Source organism: Hirundo rustica, chromosome 3 (assembly GCF_015227805.2).
Source record: "Hirundo rustica isolate bHirRus1 chromosome 3, bHirRus1.pri.v3, whole genome shotgun sequence".
Lineage (NCBI taxonomy): Eukaryota > Metazoa > Chordata > Aves > Passeriformes > Hirundinidae > Hirundo > Hirundo rustica.
In genome coordinates, this window is record NC_053452.1 from 80,656,305 (window position 1) to 80,670,492 (window position 14,188).

Here is a 14,188-nt window from a genome sequence, read left to right on the forward strand (position 1 = left end):
GTATGTGATGCAGGGTTAAGAAAGGGCTGCACTGTGTTATTGGATTGGATAGGTTATATAATACAAAATTTAAAGACAGAATCATTGAAGGAGCTGCATGGACCACTGAGTCTACGAGTTAGGCTCAAGATGGGCTCAATGAGGCTTCAAGGCCATCTTATTATCATTATTTATTTGTTTATTTATTATTATTGTTGTTGTTGTTATCATCATCATCATTATTATCATTATCAGGACTATGCCACAGGAATGATTTCTGTGAATACATGTGGGGGTTTATGAGCCTGAAAACCCCAAGGTAACAGAAGTAAGTTAAAGAGCACTGTTGAGGTTGGGAAGCCAAACAAAGACAGATTAGGATCTGCCAAGACTAAGGTTATTGGTATGTAATACATCCCATGGCAGTCCCTCAGGATGTGTTCATACACCAGTTTCCCATGGGACCCTTATCAGATGGACCATTTTTAGCCCTGAACAGGAGTCACAGACACAGAGTAAACCTTCAGCCCTTGCTCTGTTACAGGAGGAGGATGAAGGACACCACTGTACCAAGACCATGCTGGATGCTGACTGGTGCCCCTATCCCATCCTTCCTGCTCTTGCCCAGACGTTCCAAGTGAGTCAAACAACCTCACTTCTCAGTGGCTATCACCAGCTGAGTGCTCCTCAGCTCGTGGTGCCTGGGATCTGATTTACAGACGTACCAAGCACTTTGGAAGACAAGCTAAATCAGGCAGAGCTGCACCAGGTGAACCAAGGGCAATTCTGCTGTTGATTCCAGCAGAGTCAAGCTCAGATCAGCTCCTCCGTTTCCTTCCAAACCTGCATTTGAGCAGGAACCACAGGGAAGAATGAAAAGATGGGCACCGAAAGATACAGTATGTGCAATCCTCTCTCTCCATACAAAGCCATCCTACCTAGCTGGGAGATGGAACCATCTGAGAACATCTCAGTAAAGAGCCATGAGCAAAATTCGAGGTAATGGGAATAATCTGCATTAATTTAGGTGTTCAAAAGACTGATGTCTGAGCCATTGGATAATCCCTTAATAATGGAGAGAAATATGCAGCTCTGATACTCTAAGCCAAGTGTTGTCTAAGATAGACCTGTTGCTGACCTGTTCCTCTCTGTTGACTATAGTGGGACACTAAAGCCGTTTTCGGTTTAGCATCTACTTTGACACGGCAGAAGAGCGAAGCAGATGGTGCTGAAGTCCCAATGTCCACTCCATATCCATACAGGCTTTGGTTTGGACTTGATTTAGTCTGGCTCCCAGACCAGCTATCCTACCTAGGGCAGCTATTCCACCACAAGCACATTTCAAAACTGCTTGAAAGATTCATTTAGATCACTGTGCCTTTCTAGAGATAGAACATTTGATGCACACCTGGAACAGAGGTTTTGGCTCAATTCCTCTTAAAGGAATTCAGCTAAGCAGAACAACTGCTCCAAGAACAGAGCTGACAACAGACCCAAGAATGAGATTTGTTTTAGAACTACATCATTGCACAGATCCTAAATACTGCTGTATATGCATCATATCAACTCAGACGCAGATATTTAATTTTCAGGTAAGTGAATGTCAGGCTTAGTGACACACATAATAAAACCCAATCATATTTTTTTAACAAAATCAATCAAAACTCTTTATATAACTTCAATTATCACAGATCCGTTTGAAATGCTGTTTGTTCAACAGATCATAAAATTTGTAGAGAGCAAAATGAAAACACAGAAATGGTATTTTTCATTAGAAAGTAATCAACTGCAGGGGATTACTAGTCAAACTACAGGCTATCATTATAGAGTAACTTTTCCTACAAACATAAAAAGCAAACTCTTAATTCAGAGAGTTATAAATAACAGCATCTTAAGCACAATTGGAAGGAAAGGCAAAGGCGCTTGCCTGGATGCAGAGAACATTCAAATACAGATTCAGTGCAATTTCTTTCTACGTTTTCTTAGAGGTAGTGGGAATATGCATGAATTAGTGTAACAGTAAAGTCTATTTCTTTACATTCACTGCAATTTCCCTGGGGAAGTTCTGTCTCTGATCACAAAAGACCCTTTCTTCATACTTAGCAGGGCCTAGATTTGTTCCTAAGCTTCCCTTTCTAAGAATTAATGTCTTTGGAACAGATTCCTTAAAACATTGTAGGACCAGGATCACTTGAGCAGAAATAACTATAAATTCCCTGCTCAAGCTTTTCAAGATGTCTGTTAGTACAGAATATTTAACATCTTACATGGCTGCTCTTGCTTACCACAGCACGAGTGAGGACATGCAGAGCTTTCCCATTGTTATCAGAGATACCAAAACCACACGAGTTCTCATATGCTTGGTCTGGTCACCTCAGCTATGTATTCCTGTGCTGAATCTTGTCGGGAAGGAGAATAGAGGAAGGGAAAAATATGTTTATGAGTGAAACTTATACCCAAGAAAATACAAATATTTTCCTGAAAATGTTGTTTTCTCTTTATTTACAATTATTCCAAGGGATAATAAATTAGGAATAAAATGATAGACCACTGCACGGAGCCAAGCATGACTTTTTCCTCCAACCACCAAATCGTTATTGTGAGCAAAAATGAAAATATATTTAAATTGCCCATTGTAACATCAAACAATAATTGCAGATAATATAGACTTCTCAGATGCTTGGCCCAGTCACTTCAGTCATGTGTTCCCGGGCTAAAGCTTGTAAGGAAGATGACGATAAAGCCAGAGTAAGTGGAAAAGACATTTATGAGTGAGAAGAAAGGAAACTCAAAGAGTGGATTACACAAAGGGCTCTAAGTGGCACTGTAGTAGGCAGTTAAGCTTGCAGTGGAAGCAGGAGAGCTCTGGGCAAGCTGGGAAAGGCAGTGGCTGGGGATTCAAAGACTTATGACCATTTGGCTTGCTTTGAAAATGGCCCCAGATGTGTCTCATGACCATCATTGCCATTGCATCTGAGTAGATTATGGGCCAGTAATAGCTGACCATGGGCAGTGCTCCCTACCCGGCCTAGAGGTTACCCTTGTTCTGTCTGTGGAAGAGGTCTCTGTCCTAGAAACCTGCTTCCCAACAAAGCTGTGCTTAGCTGTCATATGCTTAGGCAGGCAATCAAAGGTGACTTGGAAGAACCAGGGCAAGTCATGTTATTCTAAGGAATCTGATTAATTTTATAGCCCTGACAGAAGTTCATGCATTGAACAAGCCCCAGCTGTCACATTTTATCACCTATTTCTGCTCTCAAACAATGGTATTATTCCAACTCGGTTGCAGAGTGTGAATGTAAAGCCTGAAGTGCTGAATTCATCTTTGCACCTTTAATGAGACTATCCAGTATTTTCCTATTGCATTTTATTTTTCTGTTTTTCTTTAATTCTTTTGTCCTTGGAACTTCAAGATGCCTGTGAGCAGTCTCCTAAAAACAATCTCTAAGCAAACCCTGAGGATTACTTCTGTCTGTCTTGCCAGCCATGCAGGCAGTATGTTGGAGTCTAGAGCATAAGGAAAGTGCTTGACAAATTCCTGAAGAGGTGGGGTGTCCATCATACCTTTGGTATCCCACACTCTCCAACAAGTCAAGCAATCATTGAAAAGACACATCAAACATTAAAATCCCTTTTAGACAGACAAAAAAGAGGAGAAGCAGATGCAACACCATACATGCGCTTGAATAAAGCCTTGTATGTGTTGAATTTTCTAAATTGCTCTTTTGCAGAGCCAACCCCACCAATCATCAGGCATTTTTCAAACAGCACGAGAGCAAAACTAAAAGAAAATCCTTTAGTTTTGGTCAGAAACCCAGAAACAAGACAAATTGAAGGGCCATTCAAATTAATAACTTGGGGCAAGGGATATGCTTGTGTCTCCACAGCAGTTGGGCCAAAGTGGCTGGCGGCGAGGCACGTGAAACCATACCGAGTCCAGACGCAAGCAGAGACAGACCCCAAGACCAGAAGAAAAGAAGTGGGCACGCAGATGTGAGCCGGTGTCAAAACAGCAGACATCCTTTCGTTCTACGTGCAAAAGAGACTTTGAGACTTGTTTTCTTAAGGGCTTCGGTAGTGTTGCATTTCTAGAGATTCCCAGAGAAAAGAAGGCATTAAAAATGAAAAAACTATCCTCGTGCCTCATTCTCTCCTTGGTTGCCTTGAGCAATGCGGCAGTTTTGCCCGTGGCTCAACCAAAAGAGAATGTTTAGGAAACTCTAGCCAATGCATCAAGTTTAGACACCATCTGCCTGACTCACTCAAGACCAGGAAAACCTTTTTCAACTTGTTTAGTAAGGTTGCCAGTGAGCAAATGGCCGATTCCAGAAAACATCCCTCCAAAGATTTCAAAGTCCATTGTAGATCCAGTAGACCAATGGGATGTTTGGACGAAATTCCTTCCTGCGGCTCCTTTTGAACCTCAAGAACTGGAAATTCTTAGATCAGTCCAAATGCAATTCTGTGTAAAATTTAGCCTTTCTAGGGTGACAAAAAATAGAACTGTAGATGTCACCCCAAACCTCAATTTTTACAGAAATTCATCATCTTGGTGTAATTACACTAAGATGCTGAAGAAACCATCCAATCATGTTCCAGCTCAGTTGCCGAGGGGAAATTTTTTCATTTGTGGGGACAAAATTTGGCCCGCAATTCCTGCAAATGCCACAAGTAGTCCTTGCAGCATTGGAATGCTTTCATTGCTAACACCCGACATGACATTGATGAGAAAACTAAAACAGAGAGGGAAAAGATCAGTTCAGATGTATGATCCAAAATGTGATGATGATGTTCACACATGGAGCAAGGCTCAGAGAATTGCAGTTGCAATTTTTTCACCACAAGCAGCGTCAGGAGCAGCCTTAACACAATTGGATCACGTAGGTTGTTAGTTAAGCAAACATGCCCGAGCTGTCTCTCTTGCACTGAGTGACATGTTGTTAGACATTGATAGTGCAAGACGAGCAAGCCTCCAAAACAGGGCAGCCATTAATTATCTTTTGCTGACCCACGAGCATAGGTGTGAGGAATTTGAAAGAATGTGCTGCATGAATTTGTCAGATCATTCCAAATCCATTCATGAAAACATCAGACAATTGAAGGAGAGTGTCAACAAACTTAGAAAGGTAACTGAGTCATAAATAGATAGTTTGTTCAATTTGTTTGACTTTTCACCATTGTAGAAGGAAATTTTAAAGATAGTTATATATATTTTAGTAGAGCTTGTAATCCTTCTCATGATTTTGCCGTGTTTGTTTCTATGTATACGGCAAGCCATAGACAAAGTAGCCAAGAAGGTGGTTTTAGTTCAAACAGGAGGGGGGCAGTAGACATCTTCACTCTAAGACCCTGAGCACTTGGAAGATTCCCCAATGCCTCTACTGCGACGTATGACATGGCACGCTGGCATTGTCCACTCACTGTGGTTAACACAGGCTCAGCTTCCTGCAGTATTTTGACATTTCATTTTTGCATACAGTGTTTTACACGAGCTGATGCCTTGGAGTGGCTACCTAGAACAGAGGCTAGACAACAATAAGAGCATAAAGTGGGTACTTATTAAAGGCCTTCAAAAGGTTCACCCTGGGGTTGTCTCCTTCAATAGGGACAGACTGGAGCAGAATGAGATGTGTACCTGAAGTCACAAGAGACAAAAATGAAACAGGGAAACCTCAAAGTGGAAGTGCACATTTACAGCAATGAACCCAGGTTGTCATGGGCCAAGTTCTTAATTGCATTAGCACCATCTGCCATGGTTCAACCCCAGCCAGCAGCCAAGCCCCACTCAGCCACTCATTCACTGCCCTACCTGCAGGATCAGAGAGAGAAGCAGAAGGTTAAAAGGCAGAAAACTCACAAGTTGAGGCAAAGACAGTTTAATAGGGAAAGCAAAAGGCACTGTCTTAAGCAAAGTAAAACTAATGAATTCCCTGTATCCCATAGGCAGGTGGGTGTTCAGCCATCACCAGAAGAGCAGGGCCACATCACATGTAATGGTGACTTGGGAAGACAATTGGCATCGCTCCAAATGTCCATTTACTCCTTTTTCCCCCCACTTTATGCACTGAGCATGCTGTCACAAGGTCTGGGATGTCCCTTTGGTCAGTTTGGGTTGCCTGTCCTGGCTGTGCCTCCTCCCAGACCCCTGAGCACCCCCAGCCTCCTCCCCAGCTTAGCCATACAAGAAGCAGAAAAGGCCTTGGCTCTGTGTAAGCTTTGCTCAGTAATCACAAAAACATCTCTATATTATCAACCCTTTTGGATTTCAGTACAAATCCAAAACACAGCCCCTTACCAGCCTCAGTGAAGAAAATTAACTCCACACCAGCCCAAACCAGCACACTATGCAGCTGAGGTCTCTGCACTCTTGACAAAATAACCATTGCTCAGTGTGGCAGAGCATCTCATGGCTGTGAGGACCAGAGTCTATCTCTTGAGAATTTTTTTCTTTTGCATAAATCACCACACTTACTGATGTAAAGGTTCAGGAGCCAAGTCAAAAAAACCACAGAAACATGTGAAATATTATTTATGCATCAGGATCTAGTTTCAGCTGTGGCCTTGCATTTATGTATTATTACCAGCCGATTTCTTTGTCACCTTGGAGAAGCGAGGTTTGTCCTTTATCTTTGTGCTTCAGCTTTCTGCACATTATTCTTCAGCAAATGTTTAAATTCACCATAAATCTACAAGAAATCTTTTCCTTTTCCCTGTCAGTAGACCTCTTTTCTTAGTTGCCACTTACTCTCCTTCTGTGCAATCATTTACTCAGATTCAAATTCCTTTCCAATGGTCTCAGACTCAATTTGAAACTATTGCAGAAGACAGCAAAAATTAGTTTAGAGACATAATTTTTTCTGCCGGCTGTCATTTCAACATTTCCTCCCATCAATTCTCCAGCCTACCTTATTCCTTTTCTTCCTAATAGAATTTTCTGCATTATGATCCCTAAATTGTTCATATTCTTGTTCAGGCTTTAGTGTTCCACATGCAAGAAAAAACAGTTTTTCTTTTCTGCTTCTGACATTTCTTAGAGATTAATCACTGTGCAAATGCACTGCCAAAGTAACTCCATGGAAGTCAGAGAGACTCTGCCAATTCGTGGCAGCAGACCCCTTGACCTGATATTTCTAACACTTCATTGACACTAAATCTATTCTTATATAACTCACATTTTAAATTATATACAACTTTCTTATTTATTACAACTATTTAAAACTCTGGGTTCTTCAATTTGGACAGCAAAAATAAGCAATTTTACAACCCAGAGAAATTAATAACACTAGCCACTGAGCTCTGTTGTCAGGCCAGAGACCTCCTGATCTCAACGGATTGCTTGGCACAGCCTCCATATCCATTATTTAACTGGAAATAATATTTTTGTGCTCAGTATGACAATTCTCTGAAATAATTCAACAGGAAGGAAAGTTATCTTGTCAGAAAGCCATCATCTTAACAGTTTTAAAGCAAATTTGTGAGATAAGAAGTATTGGATAGGTGGAAAGTGATTGAAGGGGTAATATTTCTTTGGAATAAGTCCAAGACTTGGACTCTAATACCAAGTGAAAAATTATCAGCTGTGCTTATCCCAGGACAGATTGGTAGGTAAATTGCACTAGCTTTCATTGGGGCTAAAACATGATTACGCATCTGTTTTCAAAACAATGAGAAAAATTTAGCTTCATCCACTCTGTTTCCAAGGAGTGTTCAATTTTTTGTTTAGCCATTTCTATGCAAATAAGTTAAGTGTTTTAAAGGAGACACAAATCATCAAGAGACACAAATGCTTTATTAGTGATTGCATTACATGTATATTACCACTGTAAAACTTCATGTACACACCAATTAATCTTCCAATTTTTTCTTCCTATCCTAAGCAAATGCCTGCTTTGTGGCAAAATAAAATTAGTGACCCAGATGGAGCATAAATTACCTTTATTTCAGTGATAATGGATATTATTTAGCAGGAAATACTTGCTAATGTAATTTTATAGTATAACCCTTCACATAACTTACAAGATTAGCAAAACAGTTCTACAGTCACTAGTTAAGAGATCAAAATTTAACATAAACATGATATTTACTGAAATCTGTCACCTCAACCATTCCTGTAGAAAAAAGTGAGCCACTAACAACCCATGGCAATTCATCACTTAACAATGGCACTGAGATTGCAGTAATACCTGCTAGAGAATGGATGGCTGCACTAATATTTGCAGCCTGGAAACTACTGCAGTATCTACAGAAATTTGATATGACTTTTTTAAACGCCAAGTACTGAGTTTTTTAAAAAGTTCATTTATTATAAGAAAGACTGAATACCTAAGCTCAGAAGGTAAGAGGTTCAGCATATCTTACTTCACATGCCCAGCTCCAAGCATGGACATTTTCCTGGCACAGGAGAGAAGACTTCTCACCTGGATGGATGGCAGTACTTGTGCTGCAGAACCGGCACACACAATCCACTCAGCTTCCATTTCTCTGGTGAGAACCACCTGCCGACCATGCACATCAAGATCAGTGTAAAATTTAAGAGAGTCTCGCTGGGATGAGCTTCAGCCTTTTGGGGACTTGTTTTGGATTTGCCAGTCTTTTCAATAATCTGGAAGATATGATCACATCTGGAACAAAAAGACTTTTAAATGCTATCTCTGACTTACCAATGGCTCATGAGTCAGTCTTGATGAATAGTATAAATTATCTAATATACAGAGTATTCTTATGAACGACAGCTCTTTTCCTTTTTTATAGTGTCTCACTGATGTCTTGTACTAAATGCCTCTGTTTGTCAACATGGTGGTCCAGTGTTTTGCTGGTGGAAACCAGACAGCAGTTTCCAGACTGGTCCTCACAAATTACAAGAAAGCACGAGTGACAACTCATAAAGCCAGTCACAGAGAACACTGATGTCTTACCCACCAGTCTGTCTCCTCCTTCTTACTTGAAGATGGTACCAGCTCCTCAAAGGCAAAGTTTTCAGGCCAGACACAACCCCAGCACAGCCAGATCTCCCAGGCCAGCAGCATACACTACTCTTACAGGGAAGCAGTGACAAGTTAATCATGGTATTGAATTGAAAATTGCAGCTTGTTGGCTGCTGAAGAACAAGCCTAATCAGCTGCCAAGGAGAGAATACCTGAGTACAAGAGGAGGGAGGAAGGGCAGGAGAAGAAAACACTTTTCATCTCTCATAGACAAAGACAGAAAATTAAATTCTAATTATTATGTTCTAACAGATGCTCACTTGCAAGAGTGAAATGACTTTGGGAGGTCATTCCTACTTCCAAGATACTCATTCCTCCAGAAAAATACCTGATGATTTGGAGTAGTTTAACAGCTACAAAAACAATTCCTTGGCAATATTAACTGTTTGCAAGTACTCTACTACTTTTTTGAAATATTACTCATCTTGCCCAATACGATGACTGATTTCACATTTGACTTCTGCATAAAATTCACTCAGTTATGCAGAAAAACAACAAAAAATATAAAAACACTTGGGGCCAGTTTCTGCTCTGAGTCATTGCTACCTCACTTGTAAGAGACAGCATTGCTCTGGACTGAGCCCAGCACACATAGCAAAAAATAGAATTCAAATAAAATGTGTTACCACCTTTAACAAATATGTATCTACAGCTATGCTGAACTTTGCCAAGAGGTTCCCTTGGTGAAATACAGATTTTTCTTCCTATCTTCCAGTAGCAGCAGGGATCTCTAAACCCCACTGCGCTCTGAGAACAAGACTTCTGGAGTTAGTGCCACAGTATCACCTCCTTGCAATATGGCAATTTACTTGAGCAAAGAACTTTCTTCTTTCCTTTATTGATGCTTTCCAATCTGTTTTTCCTAGTTTGCTGAAATCAACAGTTTTTAATCACTCATATATGCAGAGCTTAGAACAACATTGCCATTTTTATATATTAATAATAATATTACCTATTCTTACATGCTGGGGAGCCCTGCACTTAAAAAGATTTCAAAAAGATGCCACTCTTCATAAACCTTTAAATTTATTATTTAGACCAGTCCAAACACAACTTAATACTGGTGTTTTTTCTGCATTGTTCTTTACAAGATAAATTCTGTGTGGCTGAAATCTTTATCCTTCTGCTGTTCTTTCAGCAACTACTTTTATTCCCTGTTTTCTTCCTCCAAAACCAAGTAAAATGTGACAAGACTGCTCAGCAACAAGTTAAGAGCCCATGAAAGATCATGCTACTTCATGTAGGCAAATATCCCACCCATGCAAAACAACACTGGGGCTGAAAACTGACCCCAGTCTTCTGGGCCACTTCTTGGACTTCCTAAGTCCTCAGTTACATTTTTGGGATGAACAAGTTTCCGTCAGAGGAAAGCTCCAGTCCTGAACAGCAATCCTGCCACTGGGATCCAACAAAAGGGGAGAAGTAGGAGGTGCTGGGGAGAAAATCAGCAATGGAATTGGGAGAATACACGGGAGGGATGGAAGGACAAGGGGGAGGAGGGAGGCAGGAGCACATTGAAAAAGTGTCAAAAAACAGACAGAAAGGCAAGAGTTGTTTACAAAAAAAGTCAGCAAGCACAAAAACAAAACAACCAACCAACCACCCCCCCAAAAAAAACCCCCAACAACAACAACAACAACAAAAAGAAACAAAAAATCCCCCTATAAAACAAAGGGAGAACGCAAGAGGACAGGTGAAAGCAAAACTACAGTGTAAGAGGCTTTTAAAACAAAAGGCTTAAAAGGCAGCAGGAAGCCTTGGGACAGAGAGAAAGCACTTCAAGGCAAAACTCTCTCACTCCTGAGTCAGCATAATCTGCAAATGTTAAAGTTCTTTTCTTAATTACCAATGCTTCTTGCCTTGGAGGTTTTATTTTTTTCCTAGAATTAAAAGATTACTGCCACAGCAATTTTATTTCAGTATGGATTCTACTTAATTAGATACACACATGTAAAGCCATGGATCAGCAAAAGGAAGGAAAAAACAACCTAATTTATTCACTTATCCATGGAGGGGAAAAGCCTACATTTTTAATCCCTTTCTTGGAAGCAGTGAGAAAGATCCTGACTCCCATGCCTCCCTCTTTGGGGATGTTGTGTTGGTTGTCAAGATTTCCTGGAATCAGAAGGAGTTGGTGTAGCAGACTGAACTGCATGGCACGGTGTTTGCGGATTACTGCACACAGCAACCAAGTCTGGCTTCTGAAATCTGCTGGGAATTTGCAGCTTGGTTATTGGCACATGTGCAGATAAACCAGAAAAAGAAACTAAATTAAGAATCAGGCAGGGATTGTTAATGGGAAGCATACTTTCCCAAAGTGCAAAGCCATTTAATGCAACTTATTTTAAGAATACCCCCAGAGCCACTGTTCAGCGTAAAACACATAACATCTTTTTGAAGCGAAATTAATGAATGCACTTCCTTGCCTAGAAGAGTTTACAGCCTGAAACAACCGCATGTAGTGTAAATGAAGAATTAGATACAACATGACAATTAATGACAGCTGAACCTCGCTCCAGATTTTCTCCCAAATGTGAGGGACTTAGGATGCCTGAAGGTCATTAGTATACGAAGTATATTAGCATATAGTCATTATTTTATCAGTAAAGATGTAGATGAAGAAGGTACTTGGTACTTTGGCCTTTTCCAGGTTCTTTGTCATCAGATTCCCCAGACTATTAAGCAGTTATCCCATATTTTCCCTAGTCTTTCTTTTACTGCCTAAGTACCTGTAGAAGCCTTTTTTGATGCCCTTTACATAGCTCAGCAAACTCAACTCCAAGTGGACATTGTTTTTTCTAAGCCTAACCCTTCATGATGCATTTCTCCTGGCTCCCCTATGCCTCTTATGCTTCCTTTTCGTGTCTGAATTTTGTCAGGAGCTGCTTGTTCATATTATGCAGACCTTCTGTCTTCAGCTTAAAGAAGAGGATCCTTGAATAGGCAACCAGCTTTCCTGAACCTCTCTTCTCTCTGGGGCTGTATCCCATTGGATACTCCAAGCAGGTCTGTGAATAAGCCACAGCCTGCTCTTCTGATATTCAGGGCTGTGATCTTCCTAGCTGCTGTACTCTGTCCTCTCATGAGCACTGTGATCAAGACCATTCACATAGTCATGACTGTCATGGAAAGGAATTAATTTTGCATTCTTCAGACTGACAACCCAAACTAAGCTTAGGGACATTCTTTAGCCATATTGCATTAAATCCTTATGCTTCAATAAGAAGTCTGGACATAGGGATACCTTAGAATTGCAGGTATCTGTTGTCATTTCCACCAGAGCAGCACTCCTTTCCTGTGCTCTTGTATGTGCGGTTGAGATCAGCAGACACTACAAGCATGTAAGGACCCCACATTTGTGATTGACCTGTATCTCCTGCGGGATACAGAAAGAGTTATCACTTCCCTAAGCATTTTAAAGAGCTTCTATGAATATGCAAAGTTTTCTTCAAGAGTTAAAGAAATATTCTGTGCTTTTAAAGAAAGAATTGTTCACATCCAAGACCTGAAATCATGTTTATACCTGAGGAAAAAACAACGAGGTGTGCATTTTCAAAACACTGATTTCTAAAATCCAATTCTTATATCTCTGTACTCTCAAGTATGCATTATAGTGAAACATTTTATGGGTTACTACTGTATCTTCTGTCACAGCACACTCAGAAGGCCCATCATAGGGACATCCCTTTCTAAATTTAGATACAGTAATAAACTTCAACAAGTAAAATGGGCTCAAAACAACTCCAAATTTGACTCGACTGCCCTTGACCTTGTGAGACCTTTCCAGCAAATAAGGCTAAAGGAAGAGTTATATAGGGAGATAAAAATCTCAAGGTGTGTAAAGGATGGGGGAAAACAAAGTGATAAAGTGATGCCTTTTCTCAACCACCATTATTGCAATGTTCCTGTACATTCCTCATTGCTCTGGAAAGTAACTGCCTTGCTATATATGGTAATATATTTTATAAAGACAAAAGTCTGTGCCATACACTTTGTGCTTGTCTGAAAAATCCACCTACAAAAATATTGGTAAATAATACCTTGCACTTGACAGTGTGATCATCTTTCCATGATCCATACATGTGAAATGTACATTCCCAGACACTGCTAATTAATGGCAAAGTGCAGGCGTACACACCCAAAACACATGGATCATATAGAATTATCTGAAATCATGAGCAAATCACATCTTCTTCCTTTGTTACTCTTCCCAAGTTCTTTTATCAACTTTCCTAATATGAAATATCTGCTGCAACAAGAGTTTTATTTGCTTACAAAAAGAACAGCTAGTACTTCGAGAATGGTATTTTAAACAAACCTTTCTTAAGCTGAGTGGGAGAAGTGTTTACCTTGCACAGAGGCTTACAGCGTGGAAGAAAAGCTTAGCAGCAGACCAACAGTAGCACAGACAGTGAAGGAGTCCAGAGAGGTCCATGTGATCTCAGTGAACGCTGCAGAGCAAATGCTGTGATAGTGTCCTAGAAATTCAGTGCACAGCACTATTTGGACGCTTATGACCCTAAATCAGAAATCCTTTCCTCATCAGCTAATGTTAAGTATTTGGAAAAGATTTATAATGTCTGAGCAGATCAAAGTGAGCAGAAAGGAGTCATGGCTCTCCCACTGAATGAATTTCCTTGGCTCTTCCATGGCAGCATTATGCTACAAAAGATTATCGTGAAGTTTTATAACACAAATTCTTGGTTATAAAGGTTTGGGGGGAGCTTCCAGCAATTTTAGTCATTCTGCTGACTACAGGAAGCACTGAAAATATGCAGAAAATAAAGAGCAAAGAAATTATCTGTATTCTGCTCATATTAAAAGACTGGTTTCCAAGCAGGGCAAAACTGCCCTTGCTGGAACACATGCCAATAAATTACAGGAAGAACTGCTATATCTGATATATGAGGTGACAAATTTTGGAATTTTCTGTTGCAAAATGTTGCCCTCCTCAAAGCAAATATCTTTTGATATGTCAGTTATGCTTGTCTTTACGGGGAAATACGTCCATGACAACACAAAAATTTAAAACATAAAGGGGGCCAGGTCTATTCCAGATGTAACTTTAACAACAATGTGAGATCAGGATGTTTAGCACTATCAGGTTCCTGCTCTTTATGAAGCATGAGCATAGGATAGAAGCAATTGTGAGCGGCGTATCAGTTCAAAGCAGCACATAATAAATGGCATCCAGCAAACCAGCTGTTTCAGTAATTCACTATCAG